Source organism: Typopeltis vanoorti, chromosome 10 (genome assembly GCF_054136105.1).
Source record: "Typopeltis vanoorti isolate ZY-2024b chromosome 10, IOZ_Tvanoo_1.0, whole genome shotgun sequence".
Lineage (NCBI taxonomy): Eukaryota > Metazoa > Arthropoda > Arachnida > Uropygi > Thelyphonidae > Typopeltis > Typopeltis vanoorti.
In genome coordinates, this window is record NC_143558.1 from 116,046,810 (window position 1) to 116,074,614 (window position 27,805).

The following is a 27,805-nucleotide window of genomic DNA, read 5'->3' on the forward strand; positions in this document are numbered from 1 at the left end:
TAGCTCCAGCCAGACGGACACCCACAACAAGCCCTTTATCGAACTCGGAAAGATCCTTTGTTTTTCTCATTGTGATCAATCCTGTTGATGATTACTGGCAAGCAGTGTTCTTTAAATGGTTTCAGAGAACACAAATTGTGATTCACGTGACCAAGCATTTTGCATATACGGTGCGTAAGTGACATTCACGTATATCTGCATACAGGTTTCCGAGTTACCAGTATGTGTAGTATCAACTACACTACTTGGAAAAAGTTAACGTACACCATAGTGTGCGGAACAAACAGCCATGGCGCCCACCTTAATAAGATGTCGACCTCCTTTCACTCCGATGAATGTAGCAATCCTGCGGGGCATAATTTCCACAAGCGTACGATAGTGATCAATGATAATTTTGGACCATTCTTCCTATAAGCATGTAATGAGATCTGGGCTGTTGTGGGGCAGACGTACCTTGACCTCACCCGACGCTCTAGGTCATTCCACAGATGCTCTCAACACATAGGGTTGAGATATTAAGACTCTGTGGAGGCGAGTCAAGTGTGGTGACGTTCATGTCCACAATCTACACTGTTATAGCAGCAACCGTATGACAAGGTGCGTTGTCTTGTTGAAAGAGACAATGGTCAGTTCAGTACAAACGCCACCAAGTAGGAAGCATTGCATTGTCCAGAATGTTAGGATACCTCTGATAGGTCGATATTCGTGGCACCACTAACAGAGGTCCGAGGACAAAACAGGACCATACCATCACCCCCGCCCTACTCCGAAATTTCATAGCTGGAGTTATGCACTTTGGAAAGAGACGTTCACCGGAAATCTGCCACACGCACACCATAATTCTGCTCGGTAGAGGGTGCAGCGTGATTCGTTGCTCCATAACACAGCTGCATGTCTTACCATTTTATCATGTTGTGGTATATGCCAATACAGAAGACAGTTTAGTCGGTACGTCCCAAATTTCCGTCCATCCTCGTTCCTCCAGTATCAACGTAGTAACGCGAAGTACTAACGGGGCACACACACCACAAGAGGGGTGCACATTGTTAAAAGCTCTGTTTGAGTCTCTACATTCCTTACAGGTAGTGAGGAAGTCTTTTCTCAGTTATTCTCTCTACTGACTCTACTGAGAGGAGAACTCTCCTTTATGATACCTTATAAATTAACCAGTCATAAAATAATCAGATGTATCGGACACATTTACAGACTAATTAATCAGAATTAATAAATATGTTTAGCAAGTTAAATTTCATGATATTTTTACTGACAATTTTATGCACAGTAATATCGATTTTATTGTTAGTGTTCCGATCTTATTTAAAATTATTGCGAAACACCACATCAAGAGATATTTATAAAACTTGATAATTCAATATTAGCTCCTTGTTTATATCAAGTAAAAGTGCGTATGCCTGTTAATCATAGAAATCATATCGGTATAAACCATTTATACACAAATTATAGAAAACGTAATTTGGAGCACACTGATGCTGCTATATTGCTCCACTAACAGTCAATACTCCCGCAGCGAGCAATTTTCTTAACTTGAAAACTTTGTACCAAGAGAAAGATGGCCAAGAAAAATGAGAATATTAGAAAGCCAGACGAAATTAATTTTAAAGTTCTAGGAGATCATTTAATCTGTTGAAAAATTTTAACACACCTGTTATCATTATAATTAAAGACAAAAATATTGCTTGTAAAGATAAGAGGAGCTAATTCCGTTAATTAATAATCAATGTAGGTAAATATGTTAAACTAATTAAACTAATAGGTGATTAAATTATGAAAGAGCTACATGAAGAAACATGTAATGTTTTCCAGCTATCAGCCTTCAACAACATGTGTGAAATGTTGTTGCCATAAAGTTACTTCTAATTGGAAAAATTAATTAAGGGAAACCTTTGTGATTGCTAAATAAATTAAAGCGATTTGAAATTATAAAAAAAAAATCTGTTCACACAGTTTAAGTTACTTTTATTATAGCCGAAGGTTTTTAAAAATCCCACACAGCTCTCTTAATAATAATAAGATAATGCGGTAATTGTGGTAATAATATTATGCCAAGGATGGCGTTATAACCACCATCTTCGAAGCTAGATTAAACTTTTATGAAGTAATTACGATATTATCAGTTACTCTTTTTGTTTTGGTGTATATCTGAATGTGATGCGCTAATTGTGTTGTTATCATTTTCATCTATACTGTACATCTGTAAGAGAGCATCTTACGTATATCTTCTGTGCTCTCGCAGAGTTTCGTCGAATAGATTATTATAGCTCATTTTAATGCAGACAGTAGTCGTAAGTGGTATTTCATGACCGAGCTTCTGACAATGTGCAATTCACCCTTCTATGGCTACGGTAATCATTACTGAAGTCAATGTTTAATAGGATTGTACAGTGTCTCAGGTTTCATATGCCTGAAATTTTATGCGCGACCATTTAAAAATTGGTCGTTGTTTCGTGTGTATTGTTTCTCTTATAAAAAAAAGAAGAAATCAACATCTCATTCATAAAAGCATAAGGAAGAATGTATTGATGACGTATTTTATAACAATTTAATAATAATAAACAATACCAAAACCCAAATAATAGTTATTAAAAACTCAAGAATCACGTATGCTGCACTAGGGGTAGTGAGAATAAACGCTATATAATCAATCACACAGGCATCAACAATGGCTGTGTGATTATATACATTGAATACGTTCATAAGAAACTTCGCATTATTGTAGTCAAATTGTATTAAGAAAATAATACGATATGATATCATTTAACACTAAGAAGATTATCTACCAAAGCAATTCAGAAACAATATTAAGGCACGTCATTGTAATATAAGATACGACTCAAGTCTAATTTTGACATGTGACTCCAGGGTTCGAATTTTTATGATGTATCTGAGTATCGTTTCATAGTTGCCATGGAAGATAATTTTCTTTAGTAGTGAGAAAGGGCAAGATAGAAATGACTATGGGAAAGGAAGAGAGGAAACTTGCACAATATTATGGACTGAGTTAGTGAAATAAGTGACTTATATAGTATATGTAAAAGGATAACTGGTTGAGAAAGGATCAAGAGTTTGGGGAGCGAGTGAAGAGGGTTATCTGATATTCTGTTTAACAGTTTATGATCTGCGTTAGATCTTTGCCTAGATCATACTTCCAAATGTCTTCCAGCTTGGTAGGAATTGGAAAACAGAAGCCATTTGTAGCTATGGACGTTAAAGTCACACAGTAAGATGATTTAGATAGCAGATAATCAATTACCAGAGGAAAGAAGGAGAAGAGATACGAGTGATTTTCAAAATTTGGAGGTGTGGAGACAACCGATGAATACAGACTTGAGCAAAGAAAGAAATCCTAAGCTAAAATCTAAGCCACACATTATTTATATCAAAAACAGCAGATTCTAGATTTGACCCAACATATACTCCGCATGGTATATATCGGATACAGCATTTTGGACAGTCAAAGCGTAGGGTGGTTGATATTTGATGTACGTAGTCAGGTATGGATGCTTGTAGGTAATCATGTACATAATTTATATTTGTCCTTATGTCGTGATTGTTGGGGAATTGCAGTCGGAAATGATTTTTTGGCATGATATTTTTTTACTTCTCATATTTTTGGAATATACAGGGTGTTTGAAAAAGAATGTCCCGATTTGAAAATTGTATATCTCTGCAACCATGAACCACAAATGAATGAGACTTGTACCATGTGAACGGCCTTGGCCCAGAGTGTAATATGACGACCGAATGCTGCAGGACTGGCTACTTCCAAAGCTGAATGAAGAATCTGAAGATTACATTTTTCAGCAAGACGAAGCACCGCCACATTGGAACCTCCAAATTCGCCGGTTTCTAAACGAAACATTGCCTCAGCGTTGGATTGGACGCACGGGACCCCACGACTTGGCACTACACTCTTGGCCTCCAATATCTCCAGACATCACACCTTGTGACTTCTTTTTATGGGGATACTTAAAAGACTGTGTTTATGTTCCTCCATTACCCGCTGACTCGGATGAGCTCAGAACCAGAATCACGGCTACAGTAAATTCTGTGACAGAAGACACTCTCAGACGAGTTTGGAATGAATTCAGCTATCGGCTTGATGTTGTCCGTGCAGCAGGTGGAGGGCACATTCAGCATTTGTAATTGTGGTGAGTGAAACTTTAGGCCTTATCTCATACTTGGTGATTTATTTTGTAACTGTACCACATTTTCATTATTAAATATAATTATTTGAAATCGGGTCATTCTCTTTGAAACACCCTATATTATTATTCTTGAGCAGAATAAGAAGAAATAGACTCGTGTACATATCGTCTAAACACAGAGTACCCAATCTGGCCATGATAGAGCTCACATAAGGTCAGGTCTGGCAGAGAATGTAGTTTCAGAATTAGATACCAGCTAGCCTCCTGATGCGCAATTTTCAGTTGTGGTCTCATCTACAACTGATAATAGTCGCCAGCCGAACTTACTTCTTTAACGCAGGGAATTCTGGGTGTCAACAGTATTCTTGATATGCACTTGAAGGGTATCACACACAAAGTATGAAAAGGAGAACGATAGAAATTCAGTCCCAGATAAGGACACCAAACGTGGCATCAACCACTTCAGGTCTTCAATAAGCAAGGTGGTGATGTTTATCCAATAAATGAAACTGATCTACCCGGAGGGAATTTAAATATCTAGTAGGTTCAGGTCCTTCATAGCTCAGTTGGTATAGACAAAGCCCTTTGGTCAGAAAGGGCTTTGTCTGGGTTCGATTCCCGTCCATGACGTGAGGAACCTTTTTCTAGTCTCTTTCGACTAAAGGCGAGTTAGTCGGTCTAATACCGAGGTAGGTTTTTTTCACCCGGAAACTCTGGTCTTTCCTCCACCAGAACAGGCAGACCAGCCCCGTGAACACATCGGGAGACATAGGGATAACCACCTTATCCCCCAGGCGGTCACGGTTTCGAATCGTAATAGGCCATGCATAATATGAACGTAACAAGCCACTAGGCCTAATATACATAAGAGGAGGAGAGTAGCTCCAAGTGGTATTTCCTTCAACCACAAAAGTTGCTTACAATGGGAATTCTTGCTGAATTCACTAAAGGCCCTTTAATTGAAATAGGCCATATTATGAGAAAGTAGTAGTTTACATTTCACAAGGAGTTGCGGTGCTGCGCCTCGACATATACAATTTTATCCTTTTGTGATGCGAGTACTTAATGAGTAAATACATCTGCGATAATTTGTTATAATGTATCTCCAGAGAAAAAAAAATCTCTTACTCTCTAATGTATATCTGTTGATTTCACAGGTGCTCAGTGGGACTTGAATCTGATTCGACCACACAAATCAGGTTGGTTCCTGATAATGTCTTCAAACCGCTCAAAAGTATTATTCGAGTCTAATGGACTGAAGCATTGTTATCATGAAACAATTACTTTTGCTTTGCAAAAAATGAGGTTGTACATGGGTGGGTGCGCATGGCGTGAAACGACATTCAGATGGTTGTAATTTTCATTATCAAAGATGATAATTAACTCCATAACAGCTTTTTGAAGAAAATATTCCCCCACATTATCATATTACTACCTACTACTACTACCACCACCATCATTAGCCTTGATTGCAGATCTTGATCAGATCAGACTGCAGCTCTTCTCTTCTGTATCAATTAGATCGACCAAGAAGGGAAGAGATAAGATTGATCAACAAACAACAAGCGGGTACAATTTCTGGTGCTGTCTTTCTATACATCTATAGAATTGATGTATCAAGTCGAATCGATTTCCGTAATAAAGTTTGCATTAGATTTTCCAACAGCAACTGTTTGCAGCTTAGGCTCGTAAGTCTTCTAGTATGATTGTCAAGGTCGAGTATTTTTTTTTTTTTTCTCAGGACAGATTATCCTATTTCCGATTATCTATTTGTCTTGTATACCCAGCAGTCAACATTAATCAATAATGACCGTTGGAATACGAAACAGTATGGTATAGGAGCATTAGGTAAACATTCGACAATCATCCAATAAACTATTGCATTAATAACAGAGATGTACAATAAGAGAAAAAATAGCATTAGCTGGCTGTAATGATTTTAATTTTAATATACATTTAACTTCCTGATGAAGCAAAAAGAGATATCCAAGAATTTATTTCCCATAAAAGCTATCAGTAGCAACTCTTTGGCCATATTTCTTTCTGTGTCATTTGAAGAAAGATGATTTAACAATTACCCTATCGAAAGAGAAAACTGATTTTATCATATTCTTACTTCTATAACTTTTGCTGATGAAGGGTGCCATCTGACCTACTGAAATATACTAAAATATTATGCCTAATGAACATGATAAGTCAAGAAGTGTTTAAGAGAAAATCAGCAGTCAGGTGACAAAAAACCTCTAGTCCAGATTCATCAATCGTTGTAAGTGCTCTTAACAGCCAGCACCACCTTTGTGTTCCTTTTTTAGATATATGATAAATAAAGGGAATAAAAGGGGATATAAAATACACGTACATATTGTGAAGGAATTTATACAATTTAAAAGCGGCCACTACTTTTGCCATTATGAACAATTACAAAAAATAGTAGGCGTAAACGTTATCATCAAAAATTCTTTGAGAAAAATATAGAAGAAATAAACTGTATATCGAACAGAATTGCCGAACTCACATTGAAAATCAACAATAAGTACAACCTAAAATTAGCACATATTTATGTCCCAACGCAATCTTATTCAGAGGAGGAGAAAGAAGAGTTTTATGAGGATATGCAAAAAGCAGCATATAATAATAAAAACATTTTTGATCATAATGGGAGACTTTAATGCAAAAATAGGAAAAAAAAACTTTTCCTAAAATGTAAACGATTGAAACTCATGGGACAGGGGAGAGAAATGAAAATGCAAATATCTTAATAGAATTTACCGAACTCAACAGACTCTACGTCACGAACACATTCTTTAAAAAAAACAACCAAAAAAGAAAAAAGAAATGGACATGGAGAAATCCAAACGGAAAAGTCAAAAATAATATCCTCTATATCCTCTGCAACAGGAAATGCTTAATACATGATGCATCAGTCATAAATCAGTTCAGAACAGGAAGTGATCATAGACTAGTAAGAACTAAAGTTATGCTGCTCATCAGAAAGTAAATACAACCAAAAAACTTGACCCTAAGACAAAAATTGAAAAACAAAAAGAATAGAGAAACACAATAAATAAAAAAAATTAGATACACATTTTTGAAGAGAGGATGTCGATAAACTAAATGAAGCAATAACAGATATCATAGTAACATCTGAAAATAATTTATGAGCAAAGAATAAAGAAAACAAACTTTCACAGGAAACCATAAACAGAAAAAAAAAATGAAAATTCTAAGAAGACGTCTGATGATTAGAAACAAACACTTAGTAGAAATAAAAGAAAAGAAGAGTACAGTAACAAGAAATCCAAAAGGAATTATCAAAAGACTGGAAGAATTTAACAAAGAACATTATAAAGATGAATCAGATAAAACCATACAGAATAATAGAAGAAACTCCAATATTGAAAATAATTTTGAACTACATATGTATTTTAAAGAAATACATGAAGCTCTATACCAAATGAAAAATGGAAAAGCTCCAGAAGATGAAATCCAAGCTAAGTTAATAAAGATTGCTGGTGAAGAATTAATAAATCTAACAAACCTTATCAACTTACGTACTGATACCTACCTTATGGAATAATGCAATAGTAACATTAATGTATAAAAAAGGAGATAAATAAAACCAAAAATTACAATTAGCTTACTAATTAGCTTATTATAAGTTATTATACCAATTAGCTTATTATCAATTTGGTATAAAATACTTACCAAAACAAAACCTGTTCTGGATTTAAAATAGCCAGTAGAGCAGACCTGGACTCCGAAAAGGATATAGTATAATCGACCATGTGCATACACTAAGGCAAATCATGTAAAAAATAGACGAATAATAGAAACTCTAGAAAATGAATCCATACCAAGTGAATATGTGGAACTGTTAAAAGAAATATACAAAAATAGAACAGCAACTATAAGACAACAAATTGAAAGCAACAAGATCCCCATACAAAAGTGGATAAGACGGGGGGGGATTCTATATCCCCTCAAAATTTTACAGCAGCACTTCAGGAGATGATTAAAACATTAACTGAAGTTCCAAAGGCATGACAATAAAAAGTGAAAAATTAACCAATTTAAGATACGCAGATGATATTGTATTAATTTTAGAATCAGCACAAAACCTACAGGAAATATATTGAACATAAAAAGCAAGAAGTTGCTTAAGAGCAAAAACAATAAAACTTGATGATGAGCCAATAGGAATAGTCTCCTTTTATGTGTATTTGGGGCTTTTTGACATTGAGAATGGATTACAGAGAGCAAAATTAAAAGAAGAATACAGGTAGTCTGCCATTCATTTGGGAAAATGAAACGCCTTCAAAAATAATTTACCCATCTGCCATAAAAGTATTCACTAATACATATTATCAGTGCTCATCAATGGGTCAGAAACTTGGGCACTAATTAAACAAATGGAAAAACAAATACTGGTGACGGAAAGAAGAAAAATGGAGAGAATAATCCTAGGAATAACACTAATGGATTAAAAGAGGAAGGAATGGATCAGATCGTAGACAAAAGTCTTGGACCCATTAAAAATTGTAAAAGCATCCAAATGGAGATGGGCAGGACATCTTGCTCGAGGAACGGACATTAGATAAACCAGAAAAGTAACAGAATGGACACCAACCGGAAAGAAAAGACAAGGACATCCAAAAGCAAGATGGGAAGATGAAATAGAAAACTGGCTGGAAAGAGATGGATTGCGAAAGCAGAAGACCGGGAAAATTGGAAGATCATGGGAGAGACCTTCATTCAGCAGTGGATCGAAAATGGCTGAGAAAGAAGATGAAGAAGAAATGCTTTCCATTAATATTTATCCTGTGGCTTGAAAATTTGATGATATCATAAAAGAGAAAGAAATCTTTACAATCAGAAAGCTCAAGATGCTCAAAGTAATCTCCAGAAGATAGCGAATTTTGAACGCTTTCATTCAAAGAACCCAAAAATAAAAATAAAGAATATATGACTCGTATTAGATGACCCTTTCTATTCTTTTTTTTAACACTATTATCTTAATGATTTAAATAATGTGAATTAATATGACAGTTTAGAGGTAATTATTGTGAAAAATATGAAATAAAAACAATTCTGATATTCTTCTTCTAACACTCGATCATTACCTTTTCGTGCCATCAGAATTCTAGAAATAACTACTACATGTGAATTCTAAGACTGCTTCTGCTTGTGTCAGCAGTATTCTATCATTTTTAAGGTAAATAATTCATTCTCGTACTTGTATATTTATGATAAATCTCGACCATATTTCTTTTATATTAGCCACAGCCTATAATTTGAGCCTAGTATATCTTGTTACTGAAAGGATAAATGCGGAAGAATATGATGGAACACGCGCCATGCTGCAAACTAAAGCAATCCATCATAACATCCACTGTGTATTGTAGTTCAGATGTGTGCATATCTCATCATGGTGCTCTTCTCCATCACGCATCCTCATCATTAGTTTGATTAATTTCCTGTTCTACTGACATGAAAATTTCCAGAACATGTTTTTTTTATTTTATATTCCAGTACCTTTTTTTCTGGTTGCGTGTTTCTAAACACACAGCAATTTGATTACATAGCAGATAAAGTACAACAGATTTTCAATGCCCGACTTTTAGAAAGAAGAATTAGCAAAAAAGAAAAAAAAACATTATAAGGGACATGGAAATGCAATTCCATATCAACTAATTGTTCACTTTACTATTAACGTTTGAAAAGAAATATTAGAAAGCAAAGTGTGCCTTTATAGTCCTGTGAAAAGACAGTTCGTCAATAAACAGAAATAAGTTTCTTGAAGTATTATCAATTTTAGATATAACACATAACTTATACAAATTCACCCGTGAAACTACACAGTAATAATAAAAGGAATGAAAAGTGAAGAAAAATAATAAGAAAACGAGAAGGTTGTAATTGTTGCAACCTTATAATTCTTACATTTTATATTCACATATAGTAGTACGTGTATATGAAAGCAATGAGACTAATTATTCTGCATAAATTCCATAAGTTATATTAGATGTTGGATTGGTTGGATATTCGTGTAGACACGTGAATGCAAGAAATGGAATTAAATTTTACGTGAGGTTTGAGAACTCAGGAAGTCAGACATCTGAATGGTAACGGTTAAAACAAGCCTACGAAAAATCAGTTAGCATCGCAAGCAAGAGTCTTTGTATGGCATGAAAATTTAAAGAACCGAAAGTAGATGGCGGTATACAAAAGGTCATTCAGCAACTGGTAACACTAATGATGGTGTTACACAGTAAGCAATTAGATCAGGTCACACAGCTGCCTAATGATGCGATTAATTGCAGTACAGTTAACACTAGATTAAAAGGGAGTTAGGTTTTGTGAAAAAACTGAACTCGAAGAGAGCTTTTGCAAAAATTATTCGAAAATTTCTATAAAAACACGATATACTGCTTGATCCTTGCTATATATTTGATAATCTCAAAAGCCAAAGGTAATAATTTGAAAGACTAAAAGGAATACAAAATAAAAATAAGCACAAAAATCTAGTGAAAGGAATGTTCAGTGTAACTTTTGAATCATAACTATACGGTTACTGGAACAAAGTCCGTGTAGTCAATATGATATCATATGAATGTATAAAGAACCGCTCTTCACCACACAACAACAACAAACATAGCATATAATACATAGCAGACACATCTTTGGAAGTCACCAGCGAACGAGTATGTCTCCCACAAAAAAGCTGATCTGTCGGTGAGTGCCACGATGCCTTATTACGTCAATGAGTAAGCCGCACAGCATTCCAGAGGTAGCGTGTTTCCAGGAGGCACTGATGAATGAGAAGCAATTCCTTATGCAATCTGATGCACTTTTCTTATTATTCTCTTTCCGGTTGTAGTACACTGAATCTTTTCAAATTAGCGAGATCCTGTAAAAACTACCTTTTTTCATTTCAACCTCCTAAGAGCCAAAGCTTCACAATGTTTTATGTTGATGTTAGATTTTTTTTTTCGTATTTCTTTTGACATCCTTCCCAAAGCCCTTTATTATTCCGTTTATTTTACTCTCATTCAATTACTAGAAGGAAATCTGTTTTGCGATCTCGTCAGGACTGTTTCGCGAGTAGCACTTTGTTTTTTGTTTTCGTCTGAGCGTGTCAAGATTAAAAAATCTCTCCCTTCCTATAGGTTATTTTGATTCCTGGAAAAAGTTTTCCAACAACGAAATGAAGAACTCTTTCAAAGAAGACAATAAAGAAGATAGATAAAAGACGCTGCCTTTCTCCCACTAGTTTACATCTGGAAGATTTTCTGTGTGGCCTTTGTTGATCAGACTGCTGACATATTGTCATGAAGCTATCTCAAAACTAAAATGAAATTTGGTGGACAACTAATCTTCGATCGCATTTTCCTGAGAGCTTCCCACTTAACAAACTCAGAGGCTTCATACGTGCATAGCAACTATTAGAAAACTTCCATGGACTTACGAGATCGCAAAACAGATTTGCAGACAAGTACATTTGCAGACAAAATATGCAGACAAGTACTTGTTTCATCACGTAATCTTTTAATATTTTTGGGTTCCTATTCTGAAATTATATATTTTAATTATATATATATATATATATATTTTATTCATTGAACAGTTTATAGTGACCGATCTAGAATTAAAGCTTCCCAGTTGTTTATGTTCATTGCCTTGAGATTATGCTTGGAGAATTTCTTTGACACTCCTTTTTTAAAGAAGAGGATATTAGTGTAACTGTCTGTTTGAGATTAAATAGTCAATTTAATCTCAAACGATTTGAAAAACATTTCTTTATCTGCCTTGGTAACTAACGGCAAGTTCTTATAAGAACATAAACGATGACACAGACCATCATAGGAATATGTGAATGTATCAGGAATGCCTACAGCTTAATTGTTATGGTTTGGATCATTATCGAGTACAACACATTACTGTAATGATATTATTATTATTATTATTATTAAGAGAGACCTCCAGGGAGTCAGAGACTCATCGAGGTAGGCCACATACTACATACATCATACTTATTCTTGAATTCATTCTCAGAACATCCAATGGCAATCCATTCCAATCACCCACACCACCCTGTGAGAGAAAAATCTAGCCCTCACGCCCTTCTTGCCGGCCTTCATTCTCCGCTTCCAAGGATGCCCTCTCGTCCTTTCCCCACCCTCCATGAATTTAAAAATTCCATCAATTGAAATCCTGTATGACCCTTTCAGAAGTTTGTAAGTCTCAATCATATCACCACTCTTTCTCCTGTTTGCTAGTGTCTGAAGTCTACAAATTCTAAATCTGTCTTCAAAATAAGTATTCCACAATCCTGATATCATTTTAACACACTCCTTTGTACTCGCCCCAATATATCAGAATCACAACGGAAACCAGGAAACAAGACCTGTGCATAATAGTCCAAGTGAGGTCTAATCAAGGCCTTGTAAAGAGGCAGAATAACATCCTTATCTTTACATGTGAGCGTTCGTTTCAGCATTGCAATTATCTTTTGAGTTGTATTTGCAAAGTTTGCCACATGGCCCCTGAACATCAACTTCCTATCTATTAACACTCCAAGATTCCTAGCTTCATCAGTTTCTTCTAGCCTAATCCAACCAATATAATACAACATTGGATATCTAATCATGCCGAAGTGAATGACTTTACATTTACTGACATTGAACTGACACCCATTTTCCTATGCACACAATGCTAGCCTATTCAAATCATTCTGCAAAGACTGCAGAATGATTTGAATTTGAATAGATTTGAATGCTGCTGATTTGAATCAGCAGCATTCCTGATTACCCTACTTATCTTTGCATCATCAGCAAATAGCTGATGTTTTTGTTTTCTTTGTTTTCGACAATTAAGAAATGGGCTGCCGAGTTTAAACACGGCCGTACCAGCCTTGAAGGTGATCCACGTGAAGGACGTCCAAAAAGTGTAACAACACTAGAAATCATTGATCAAGTGCACGATATGGTATTTGATGACCGGAGAGTCAAAGTGCGTGAAACAGCTGAGACTATAGGCATTTCAAAAGAACATGTAGGATATATTTTTCATGAAGAATTGCAAATGAAAAAGCTTTGCGCAAGATGGATGCCGCGCTTGCTCACAGCAGATCAAACAACTGAAGGACAGAAGCCTGTTGTTCAGCGCCAAAGAAGACAAATTCGGTTCCATCAGCAGGAAAGATCATGGCATCGGTGTTTTGGGATGCTAAAAGCATTTTGTTTATTAATTATCTTGAAAAGGGTAAAACAATAACCTAGGTATATTATTCCAATCTTGTAACTAGACTAGACGAAAACATTCCTGAGAAAAGACCCGGTTTGCAGAAGAAAAAAGTCATTTTTCATCAGGAAAATGCGCCTGCCAACAAAGGTGTTTTGGCAAGGGGAAAATTAAGGGATCTGCGCTAAGAATTGTTGGAACAGTCACCCTATTCCCCAGATTTGGCTCCCTCTAACTTCTATCTCTTCCCAAAGCTAAAACTCTTCCTTGCTGGTCAGTGTTTTTCTTCTAATCAAGAGGTGATTGCAGCTGTAGAGAGGTATTTTGCAGATCTTAATCATACTGAGAACCACTATAGGGATGGAATAATGGCACTGGAGCATCGCTGGAATAAATATTTATTAGTCTTAAGGGAGAATATGTTGAAAAATAAAAATAATTTTGAAATTATAAATTCGTTTTTTCATTGTTATTATATATATATGAAGATAATTGAAAATAATATTTAATTCTTCCAATATTTCGTCTCAGTTACAGAGACATCGTTGGGAAGTACAATATGAGACTCATGACACACACAAAGACAACACAAAACAAAGGGAAACGCGTTGACGAAAGACTGAAGTTCTAACTAGTATTAGTGTTTCCCATATATTGTGAAGTTTTATGCAACTATATTTATTCAAACTGAAGGTCAATCTAGTCTTGCAGACCATGCTTGGGATACGGTTCATAGAATCAATTGGATAAAGACCATCATGCTCAATGCAGTATATTTAGAAGAGAAAGATTGTTTTTTGAGTATGTTGCTACTTTTAAAAATCAGACTGCTTTGAATAAATATGACTGCATAAAACTTTTAAAAATATCGGAAACACTAATACTGCGAGATCCAAATTTTCATCCTTGGTCGCAGGCATGTGTCAATAGAGGGAGTACCATTTAATTTGGACTCTAGTCTTTCGTCCACGTGTTTCACTTAGTTTCGTGTTGCCTTTGTGTGTGCATGTGCGTGCGTTACAAATCTCATATTATACTCCCTGACGATGTCTCTGTAATTGAGACGAAATATTGGAATAATTAAATATTATTTTTAATCCTTTCCAAGAGTTGTTTAACCGCATTAAACTTCTAACATGAGTACTGCCAATAACCTTTTCAATGGACTGCTACCTTGTGATAAAGAAAAGGCTTGCCTTTACCTATTCCGAGAGCAATACCATCGTGTGTTGTAATGGCGGAAGTAGGCTATAAGAGAACAGGGATTCTTAGGACTTTTGTTTCTCTAATAAAGGAACTGTAGTTGACACACTGTTTTCTGTTTTTTGAATGATGGTATAAACATCCAGATGTAATGACCTCAATGTATAGTTATGATTTTAAAGTACCATTTTCAGTGGTCGGTCTTCAAAGCCGAATAGTCTAGAGATATCGAAGAAAATGGTTGCTGTAACATTCCTCTGTTTACAGTTGGCTGTTGTACACATTCCCTTATTTATGCCTTTTAAACTGTCGATAATATTGCTGTTGATCTATAATTTCTAAATTTCATTTCGCTTACCATATTTAAAGAACTGATGCATTTTTAAGTGTTCATCAAATATCCCGTTTTCAACAACTCTGTTAATATCTGTGACATTAATTTATCTTTAATTGTAATTTATAGTTAAGAACATTTACCTCATCATATTCCATCCCCCCGTTTAAAACTGATTACTGCAGTTTTTTATTAGTAAGTGAAATTTTTACTCACAGAGAAGATGAATTTCAACAGAATACAGTTTGGACTTTTCTTGATCAACTTCAGCTCATGTTTGTCAACGATTCAATAATAAAGAGTGATGATTTGCTGAAGAAGCTGCCACGGATATGCCATAGGCTTTTCTACTTCTTCTAAATATGTGATCAATACAGTTTGCTAAATTATAAAAAAAAAAAAAACAATCCATCCATCCATCACGGGATTTTAACAGGTACGTAAGTCCCCTCTACCTCCGTAGGAGATAGCTAACTCACCTTTAGTCGAAAGAGACAATATAAAGGATCCTAAAGTTATGAACAGGAATCGAACCCAGCTTTTTCCTACCAAATGGCTTTGTCTATACCGACTAAGCTACGGAGGATCATATAAAACTTCCTTACAGCTAAATATATATTTTATATCGTCATTCCGATACCGATATTACAAGCATGTGAATTTCTTACACGCACACACACACACACTAGAAATTATAGAACCTACAAGACGTGTTATTTGCATTGGAAACTGCTGTGAGAATGTCTATTTTATATATTTTTCGTTCGCACCATTAATCTTGTATAAATTCATAATTTATCCATTAATACGAGATTCTTATATTTTAATATGCTTAAGATATTACAGAATTCTAACAAGAAAATATCAACTCCACCATCGCGTGCAGTGTAAATAGCAAATTTAAATATATCCATTATTGTTTCATAAATTCAAATTTAAGCGAGCAATATACATTTTTATAAGGTAAACGTTTTTTTATTGAATGCACAAGTAAAACCTGAACAGTTGTAGTTCTACAATCACGAAACAGATCAGAGTAAACTGGAGAGCATAGATAATTTCAGTTTTATTTTTTTTACATTTCACTTAGCCGTAGGATATCGTTCTCTTCTGCGAAAAGTAACATTAAGTTATTTAATCTTCTTAGGCAATCAAATCAGACTGATTTGAATAAATATGGTTGCATAAAACTTTTCAAAATATTGGAAACACTAATACTGCGACAAGTTTCTAAACATTGTTAGCTTATTTAAAATTCAATATATCCCCATTTATTATGAGAGACTTGCCGAATTCTCTTGCATACGAATCACGGACTCAAATTTCGTGTTCCGTAAAATATCCCAATCATTTTGTTGAACTGTCGCCTTTTCTTAATACTTTGAATGTTATTTTTGGCAATATAAATTTTGCCAATGGAAAAATGTGTTTAGCTCTAATGTAGTTTTATGAATGATGCACACATACATCAACCTTATGAAATTTTCATAAATCTCAAAAAAATCTAATAGCAATATTTGGTTTACATTGTTCAAACAAAAATTTAAAGACTGCATGTTCGGTTTTAAGGAATTTAATTTTGCGTAACAAATTACTACCAAATTTAAAATCAATCTAATAACAGTGTATTACAAAAACTACGATAGCATAATAACATATTAAACCTCTACATATTTTGTTGTCTACTGTCAGTTCGTCAAGAAAATAAACGTACTTGAGAACACATACATACACAGATTTGACAATTTCTAACAGCAATCGTTTTGAAAGTTTTGAAACGTATTAATACTTGAAACACTACATAGAGTAGTGATGTGCGTCGTTTGACAGACTCGAAAGGGGTTATTGGCATAATGGCAATCTGATAGGTTACATATAATATGAAAAGATATGCTCAATTGACTCCTTAAATAGAAACTAGGAACTAATACTTCATGGCATTTGGAAATGTCTTATACATTTATGTTGGCCTATTAGATCTCTATTATTCCAATAACCATCTAAACAACTGGAACAAAAACGAACGTTTCACATTTGATATGTCAAATTTCCCGCATCACTAATTTACCTCATTATTAAGGTTCTATGTTAGTCCGCGCGGTTAGCCTAGTGGCTTTGCGCTTCGCAACCATATGCCAAGGGAAGGAGTGTCCCAGGTTCGATTCCCGTCGAAGACGTGAGGAACTTGAGGATCTTCCTCAGGCATAGCAAAGTTAGCCGGTCTTGGACGCGGGCAGTAGGGTTATTTTCCGCCAGTTTATCTGGCGTTTTTCATCCAGCAAGCAGTCAAACTTGCCCCGTGAACATACGCCTCTACAGCCAAAAATATACCTCCACCCCACAGCGCAGACTAGGCGGCAGGTCGGTTGGGAGTGTTATTACTAACAGAAAGTCGCATCTAAGTAACACGCGAATCCTGCATAGGAAGCGGGAATAATGCGTAGTGAAAGAAGAAGAAGAAAGAAGATTAAGGTTCTATGTTACAAAACAACTGCAGTTAGAGAAGTAAGCAAAATTTTTGTATATTATCGTATACATTTATCGTTTTGAAGAAGATATTAGTGGACAGCGCAACATAGAAGTTTAGCTCATTATTTTTACAATAAATCTACAACTAAATCCAGTTAAACACTAAACACAACTAAACACACACACACACACACACACACACACACACACACACACACACACACACACACACACACACACACACACACACACACACACACACACACACACACACACACACACACACAAATTTTTGGTTCCTTCTCATTTTCATACACAAACTTATACGGACAGCTGGAGTCGATAGGATGAAAGAGACGAGCAGTATTACAATTTGAAATATTGTAAATGCATTATGGGCTCTTCATTCTTATTTTCTAAATCATATATTATTATTATTATTGTGATCCTCCACATGGACCACAATCAAAACAGACATTATGGTTCCCAACCATAAAAGAAGCAGAACTTCTCTCAGCAATACATCAAATCAAACAAACAAAGGCCCAGGAATTGATGGTATCAGACCTAAGGATATCAAGAAACATGCAACTAGCTTAGGTACTATCCTACTAAAATTAATAAATAAAATATTTAAAACAGGACAGACACCAAGTATGCAAAAGACCGTCATAATCACACCTATATACAAACATGGAAAAATAAATTTAATTAGCAATTACAGGCCCATAGCAACATTACCAATTATCAATCAAATTATGGAGCGGATCGTACTGAAGAAACTCACAGCATATACAGAGACCTTTCATATTATCCCCAAAACACAATATGGTCAGAAAAATAAGGCAACAACAATCTCTCTTGGAATATTTTACAGACGTAATTAATACAGCCTTAGACAAAAACAAAATTGCCATGGTTTTGGTCTTTATTGATCTAACTAAAGCATTCGATACAATTACACATCAAAGCAGCTGAGACATGTTGGAATAGACGGGCCTCTGCACAGGTGGTTTACAAACTACCTCCAAAATAGAAAGCACACCACACGTATGGGGTCAAACCGAAATAGAGAGCTACCAGTAACTTGTGGAGTGCCACAGGGAGCTGTATTCTCCGCAACTCTATACACAAAGTTGTTTACATTTACATACACGATAGTAATCAGCTACCCTTCAAAGGTAAGATATTCCAATACGCAGACAATACAGCTATAATATCCATCCATAATAATGCAAACATAGCCCAATCAAATATGCAACATGACATAAATCTGATCACAGACTGGCTCACGAAAAACTCCATACACCTAAACTCAGAAAAGATAAAATTAATGATATTCAGAAATCCACTGACTCGACCAGTGATAAAAAATATATAACGATCCAACAACCACTCTCCAACATAAAAAACACACAGAACAGTAAAATCACTACAATCACTCAGGTTGAAACAATACGATACCTTGGAATTTGCTTCGATTCAGATATGAACTGAATATGAATAGCCACATTAACCATCTATAAAAGAAACTCCGAAAAATAACTGGCAAACTCTACAGGTTAAAAGACATAGTTCCCACCCGCCTAAAACACTAATATACAAAGCACTATGTCAAAATATACTAAGATACGCTATAACAACGTATGCTTTCTGTGCACCCTACAAACTAAATAGATTAATGTCGCTACAGTACAAAATGATAAAACTGATATTTTGGGAACAAAGAGACAATAACGACTTTATATACACTGCAATGTCAGAACACAAAATACTGACAGCATAACATTTATGTTATTATGCAGCTTTGCTAACACATTATTTCGATGCCAACTACAGGACAGTCAGAAATACATATCGCATAACAAGCCCTCAGACAACTAATTATATCACATATAAATACAATAATCACTACGGAAAGGCCACACGAAACTTCTACATCCCAGACATGATAGACAAATTACCTTTTGAACACAGAAACCTTACAAACTACAATAGCCTGAAAAGAGCTCTAAGGACATACCATGAACAAGAAACACTCACCCTAAACACCATGCAATCTTAACGAAACACATTATATTCGTTCAGACTTCCAGTTCAGCGACGCATCAATACATTCCAAGTTATCGTATGTGTGTGGGTGTGGGTGCGTGCGCTCACCCACCCCCACACACTCATACGATAACTTGGAATGTGTGGGTGGATGGGTGTGCGCGCGCGCGGGCGCGAATTTCTCAATCATTGATTTTGTAGCTTCCCAACAGCAAACAAACCAATAAATAATAACCAACTGGTGTCATCCTCAAATAAGCTTACAAGCTTCGAGGATGAAAGCTGAAAAATTATATCTCAGCCAAGATATATATATATATATTAAAAATAATAATAATAATAAAAAATAAATAATATTAATTATTATTATTGGAGTGAGCTCTCAGGAAGCTTGCAATAATTGACTGCGCTAATATCCTGATAGCTAATATCCTGATAGCCGATAAGTATCCTTAATAACTGCATAACATTTCCGATAGCGCCATATTCATTAATTGTGATAAGCTTACTAGCAAAAACCTATTTACTAAATTAAAAACAGCAGCTTCTCTGGCACAAGAAAGAAAAATTGTTCATGATTGAACAAAGTAACCATAGCATATGTAATCCGAAATCAAACAGACCTTTACTAAATATCTTAGGGGAGAAAAAAAAACTATATAAACTATACATATCACAAATATGGAAAGTCCTGCAGACCATATTAATCCTATAATATAAAGGATGAATCCTTAGTATACTTCTTAAGAATTAAACTTTACCAGAGAATTGCATCAACTTGCTTCAAGTCGATATCTGACCTGTTTGGAAACTACTGGCTACCTCCAAGCCTATCTCCACAACATTATAGATATTTTAGTCATAAATGAAACAGTTGCAGAAGGAGAAACGAGTAACTACTTCCTGAGGCTCTATACTTATGCAGAACAAAAAGAGGAGGCTAAAAACCTATGTTATATAAACCTATACTGGGATAGAAGGAACCATTCCATTTACAGCAAGTGAATATCAGCTTTTGAAAATATGGCAAAGCTATCCGAGAACTCGCTTTACTAGCATTATACCAGACCAAAGCATAATGAATTTCCTTCATGAAACAGGAAACTGCAAAGCAGTTGACCATCAAACCACAGTAATCATGTTGTTATGATTGGTGATACGAACATCAATACTGCTGACTAAGACTTCCATCTACACGAAAATACCTGGATCTACTGGGCAGATACAATTTTACAAATGCCATAACAGATGCCACTAGAGTGTAAAGCAAGGAAATAGCCCAGTCAAATCGTGATGCGATCCGATCATATCAGCGTATTCTCCTGTATGATGTAAGTATAGCTCTCACTGTGCAGGAGAATACGCTGATAGCAATGTTAAAAGCAATGACTGATCATTGCTTTTAACATCACATATGAAGCTACTAAAGATCTACACCAAGTTTCAACTAGATAACAGACTATATTATATATTTACGAGTAAATCAAGAAATCTAATCCAATCCCAAACACCAACTGAGACTGCATAATATATAAAAAATTCCACAATTACAGTATTATCTGCGCAGGAGACATATAAGAAAGAACCAGACAACCACGAAACAAAATATGCATATTGGATTAACAATGAAATTCTTCTATATTCAGACATACAGATATCCACTAAATTCAATCAAACCGTTATTAATAATGTGGAAAAATTAAAACAAAGGCAACTTCGATGTGCATCATATTAAGCACGATGGGTTCCCACAGGGAGAAAATTGCATGCCTTTCTTTTAGTCTCAATGGAAGAAATAGAATTTCTTCAGCAATTGGAATTGCTTTGAGCATTGGAAAATCAATGCTCAAAGACAAATTAGACCAGATTTTGATGGAATAAGATCCATAGATATAAAGAACAAGACGTCTAGGAAAAAAAAACCAAGATTTCTGATTCCCATGTGTTTCTTGGATTAACAGTAATAGAATAAAAAGCCAAAGCGTTATATAAAATCTCTCAAAAAGTACATCATATGGCTGCTCATCTTCCAGCTATAGAATTTCAGGCATGTTTATTTCAGTTCAGTCATTTTCAGTCATTTTTCTATTTAATAATAAAATTTAATTAGCTACATAAAAATTTAATTTCAAGCCTTAAGGTTAAGTTTTTTTAAAAGAGTCCACTCCTTCTACCTAATGCTTAGTGCAACTGATTAACTCGAGGATTTTGTCAAAATAAATAACTCTACTTGATATGACCAAGTATGTAATCATCATCATCATGGACCTATGATATAGCAGATCACATCATTCTAATTAGAAAACTAACTGCATGGCACATTAATTAAGTGGTTCAATAACTACCTCTCAAGAAGAAAATTCAAAAGTGTAGGCAGGAAGCATCGCTCACCACTAGAAGCATGGTGTAGTTTGCTGTCAACAGTCATTTTGTCTGTGGCAGTCTACTTCAGTAGACTGTAGGTAATAACTGGTGTTTTTATGGTGTTTATTCCATCGCATAAAAATCATAAAAATGATGGTTCAACATTTTTTTAGACCGAATACACTTAATCCTTTGGATTATTTATTACCATGCACTAGTGTATTGCTAATTAGTAAGCATTTCTTCGTGGCTTCTAGAATTATGTAGAATTCTGTTCACGTCAGCTGCTATTGAATATGATCTAACAGAGTCAATGTGGTTAGTTTTATGACTTTCGAAATATCAACTGAGGTACTCCTATTAAAATTCCCATCTCAACCCCCCCCCCCCCCCCCAATTTTATCCGGTCCGGACCGGCATAGCTAACGAATGAGGACTATAACTGGGTTTTCAGTATTCCTGACAATAATCCGTTAGGGAGGAACGGTTTGCTTGTTATGTAGAACGAAAAACCAAAGTTTACAGCCTTTCATCGAAAGAGACCAAATAAAGGTTCTCACGTCATGGACGGGAATCGAACCCAGTCTTTCCGACCAAAGGGCTTCGTCTATACCGACTGAGCAACGGGGGCTCTCAAAAAACATAAGTGAAAATCATTTACTCTGTGGATAAAGATGTGTTACTAAAAAGGGCAAAACCTACAGCATCATCCTCTTAAATACCATGAACTCCTGCTGCATCATATGTGGAAAACTGATCTACTACTCGTTTTTCACAGATTTTAATATCACTTCAGCAAATACTTGAAAAATGAAGCTGCACGGTTCATACTCTTACGAAACATCACGAAAACGCACAGAAATACGAGTAAGACTGCTTTTCTGTCACACTCTAAATCAACATTGCTGACTGCTTCCAAATTTTCTTAAGCAAAGTATGAATGATAGAACAACAGGATATAGTTTTTGTATTCCGCATAGAGTTAAATTAAAAGCAAGTTACATTTGCCTAAAGACAAAATTTCAATATTATAAAGGATTATAAGTGATCCTATAGAGATTGTGAACAAATTATTTAGATGAATAAGAATTGCTATAAAGTGTACTATGAACTAAAAGCAGCTTTATTAGAGGAGATGCCCATCAATAGATTTTTGCTGCAACAATAAAATAAAATAAAATAAAATAAAATTCATTGAGAAGAAACCAAAACTTAAAGTAAAGCTTACTGTTATGATCATCTAATAATTTTTGTATAATCCTTTTGTATAAAATTCTGTTAAAAATACAATAATTAAATCAAACTTAAAACATAATGCAAGAGAGAGAAAAAAAGCCTACGCACCACATTTATCGCTAATGAACTGATCTATTTGATGCATAAATATTTATTATATTTATGCATCAAAAAGTATCGTAGAATGCTTAAAAAGCAATTATAACGAAGCATTTATCCAAATTTTTTCTAATCATTTCTATCTTTTGATTCTGTTCTTTGCATAATGTTGTTTTATTACTGTTTGTTTTCTACTATCTTGTTCCTCTTCAGGCTCAATGGTCTGTCGCAGTCAAGTAACTGAGCTTTTTAGAAACCACATATGCTCTATTAAAGAAATGAAATCTATGTGCATATTCTGCTAGTTCTAACTATCTGTTTGTTGCTTGTATTCGCTGTTAGGTATGGGAAAGAAAACCCATACCACTTCCTACGAGACTGAAAAGCTTACTCTGAATTGAAAAGCCCTTATAAGGTTTATTGCGACCTAGGAGAGGATTAGAACCAATGCTTTATATCTTCAACAGTCAAGTTGTATGAGTTTTGAACTTAAAAAAAATATTCCCATTATCAATCGCGATGACAGTTTCTCTAACTATTTCATCTAACAAACATACGATGTACACGAAAACGGCACAATTAGGTCTATTCAAATCCAAATTAATATGTCTTATTTCAAGAAGTGGAATATGTTCGTCAAGCATTAAAGTATAAATGAGCATTCTGTTCTTAACGAGCACTGTTGTTGAATAGTTTAAGGCACGTGGCATATTTTTCATGCTGTTAAACTGATATAATCATTTTACAGTATTAAGGGGAAAAAGTGAACTCATTTTTCGCCATAAAAAGGCTGTCAATGTTGTTATCGTTATTTGTACGAAGAGTAGACGGGAAAGGAAGAGGATTCTTGATTGGCCCATTATTCTCATAGGAATTCTTCTGTCTGGGAAAATTATCTTAATTAATTTTCTTGAGTTAGCAACTTGAGTGTGTTTTCCGTAAACTACAACTTTAATTAAGGAAACTTCTTACATTACAGCAGAAGTGGTTGCTTTAATCGTGATCCTGTCAAGTAGGAAATATGTTAGATATTTCGACAGTAGAATGAAAATAGACGTATGCTCAGCTAGACGCTCTATAAAGAAAGTGTATAAGATAACCAAGAGATATTCATTTACAGATCTCTTTCTCTCTTCACAAATTTAATTCATCATTATTTGTTATAGATATTCGGATCTTTAATATGGTTAGTAAAGTTTATTGCTACCATTAATTCAGTTTTATTCTTCCCATTCAATGTGAAGAAAACACCTATTCCTTGTATTACAGAATCATTACGAAGCGAAAAGAAAGTTTCTCCTTCTCCCAAAGAACGAATTACAGAGCAAGGTTAGATTCAATATCCTCAAGTCCGTCCTTTAGTCCATATATTAGGACATCGATGTTGTGTTCAGTGCAAATGGTCATCTGTTTGCTGTGCAAACAAATAAGCAATTCTCAACCTTATGACAGATCGCAACGCAGGAATGCCATAACACGTTATTGAACTGAAAAGACTGAACTAATATATTGCATTTCATTAAGTGTATACAGTAAAGTGTGTACAGCGCGTATTTCGTATTGATAAGTATGTCCTTAGGGCCCCTTTTCAGGCTACTACTTTGTAAGGTTCCTGTATTCAAAAGGTAGTTTATTGAGCATATCTGAGATGCAGAAGCTTCGAGCGGCCTTTCCGTAGTGATTATTATATTTACATGTGATATAATTAGTTACATATTTACATATGTAAATATGTAACTATTTCTGGTTATCCTGTAGTTGGCATCAAATTAATATTTTAGCACAGGTTAACCATTTGATGCCAACTACAGGATAATTTGATGCCAACTACAGGATAACCAGAAATATTACATATTTCTGGTTATCCTGTAGTTGTCATCAAATTAATATTTTAGCACAGCTGCATATTGACACAAGTGTCTTGTTGTTAGTATTTTATGTTCAGATGTTGCAGTGCAGTGTGTAAAACGCAGGTATCGTCTCTTTGTTCTAAAAAGATAAGCTTTATTATTTTGTAGTGCAATGATATTATTCAGTTAGTTTGTAATGTGCACAAAACTCATACGTTGTTATAGTATATTTCGGCATAGTGCTTTGTACAATAATGTTTTTATGCATGTAAAACCTAACCAATGTCATTTAATCTGTAGTTTGATAGTTATTGTCCGGAGTTTGTTTTGTAGATGGTTTATGTGACTATTCCAGTTCATATCTACATCGAGATAAATTCCAAGGTAACGTATTATTTCACCTGAGTGATGGCAGTGGTTTTACTGTTTTCTGTGTTTTGTATGCTGAAGAGTGGATGTTTATATACACTGCTTGGAAAGAAGTTAATGAACATCCTCACAGACAAGGCATATCGTGCCATGTAACGGATGTGTTTGTGGCCGATATACATTGGAGGAATATGATGCTCACAAGACAGTGCAACTGTGTCCTTGAAAATGGCTGCAAGAAGGGAACTGACGGAGCTTAAAAGAGACGTTGTGATAGGATGCCATGTTGTAGGCCTATCTGTTCGGCAAATTGTTGACAAATTGGGCCATCCCAGGATAACAATCAGTGATATTGTACTGAGATGGAAGCGAATGGAGTCAACTGCAAGTACTACCCGCAGTGACGATCACTCACCACACTCAACTAACGTGACCTTAGGATGCTAAGAATAATAATATGTAAAAACCGCCATTCGTCGGCTGACGGGTGGATTGCGGACTTCCGACATCGACTGGAATACGAATCTGCAAAATAACATTCCTAACCGAGGCTCACAACATGGGTTTCCATGCTAGGACCGCAATGTGCAAGCCCCGCATTACCCGAACCAACATGCAGCATCGTCTTCAGTGGTGAAAAATGCGTGTTTAGCGGGACATGAAAGATTGGAGAGCTGTGTTATGGAGCGACGGATCACGCTCCTCTCACTAGCGAGCAGATAGGTATATGGGTGTGGCGAATGCTCGGTGCACGTCTGTTACCAGTGTGTAATTCCAACTATGAAATTCGGAGGTGGTGCTGTGATGGTATGGTTCTGTTTTTCCTAGTTTTGGCCTCGAATTTCTGTTTGTGGTGCCACGAACATTGAACTCCGTGAGGTATCTGAGCATTCCGGATAATGCAATACTTCCACTAAGGTTGAGATGGCAGATCTAAAACGAACGTAACAAACAATGGAAAATAATCAGCATCCCTGATTTTACAAATTAATATCGAGCCATATAAGCTTGTGCATAGCCAAGGAAAAGAAGTGAGATCGCTGGTATCAATGCAGAGATTCATTAAGATTTAGTACACTTATTTTAAAGAAACGTATTTAAGCGTACTCAAACGAAAGTGGAAGTCTATGAAAGACGAGATTTTATGGAAAGTCTTTAGGACTTATTTCTTAATTCTGTGATTAGAAATAGCCAAAACATAATACCAATTAAAATGGAACAATTCTGAAATCAGTATGAAAAATGATTTGGATGCTAAAACAACTTGGTATCAAGAAGAAAACAGTCTCTCATCTCAATTTAATATGGAGTTAAAATCATTCTTATAATGAATCGCGAAATCCGATTCTATATGTGTATACCCTGCTTGGAAGGAAATCAACGGACACCATTGTGTAAGGAGTAAACCTTACTTAGATGTAGGACCTCCTTTCGCTGCGATGAATGCAATAATCCTAGACGCCTACTTTCCACAAGCGTACGATAGCGATCAATCGGAATTTGGACAGTTCTTCCTGTAGGCATGTAATGAGGTCCTAGGTTGTAGTGGGGCGGTCGTCCCTTGAACTCACACAACGTCCATCCTACAGATGTTCAATAGGGTTGAGATAAGGACTCTGTGGAGACCGGTCAAGTGTAGTGACATTCGTGTCAAAGCAACCACGCATTTACAGGAACAGCCTTAACACGATACATTGTCTTACTGAAAGAGACAATGGTCAGTTCCGTAGAAACGCAACAAAGTAGGAAGCATTGTATTGTCCAGAATATTCAGATACTTCTCGGAGTTCAGTGTTCGTGGCACCACAAACAGAGAGTCGAGGCCAAACTTGGAAAAACAGGACCAAACAATCACAATACCACTTCAGAATTTCATAGTTGGGGTTACGCAGTTTGATAAGAGACGTTCACTGAGAATCCGCCACAATCACATTCGCCCATCTTCTCAGTAGAGGATACAGCGTGATTCATCGCTCCAGAAAACATCTTTCCACTCTTCCACGTCCCACTGTTCACGCTCTTTGCACCATTGCATCTTGTGTAATTGGGACTTGCATATTGCGATATTATTACCATGGAAATCCATGTTGTTAACCTCGGTACTCAATATTATTGTGCAGAATCATGTCCATGCCCGGAACTCCTCATTCAACGTGTCGGCCAAGGAATGGAGGTATTTACATATTACCCTTCGTAGCAATCTACGGTTATGTTCGGTGAGTGTGGTGAGTCGTCAACTGCGGGTAGTGTTTGCAGTTGACTCCCTGCGCTTCCATCTCAGTATAGTATCATATGGTATTATACATTGTATAATAAAACATTATTATAGAACGAATTACGCCAAAATAATTTAAGATTCGCTATAACAACGTACGCATTCTCTGCACAGTACAAACTAAATTGAATAATATGATTATAGTATA

The 27,805-nt window shown here is 35.5% G+C and overlaps 1 protein-coding gene across 3 annotated transcripts in view; it reads right to left on the reverse strand.

Moving 5' to 3' along the window:
• The window catches only part of LOC150102724 (follicle-stimulating hormone receptor-like), a 315,182-nt gene that overhangs the window by 183,313 nt on the left and 104,064 nt on the right, over window positions 1-27,805 (reverse strand). The gene's annotated exons all lie outside the window — the stretch shown is intronic.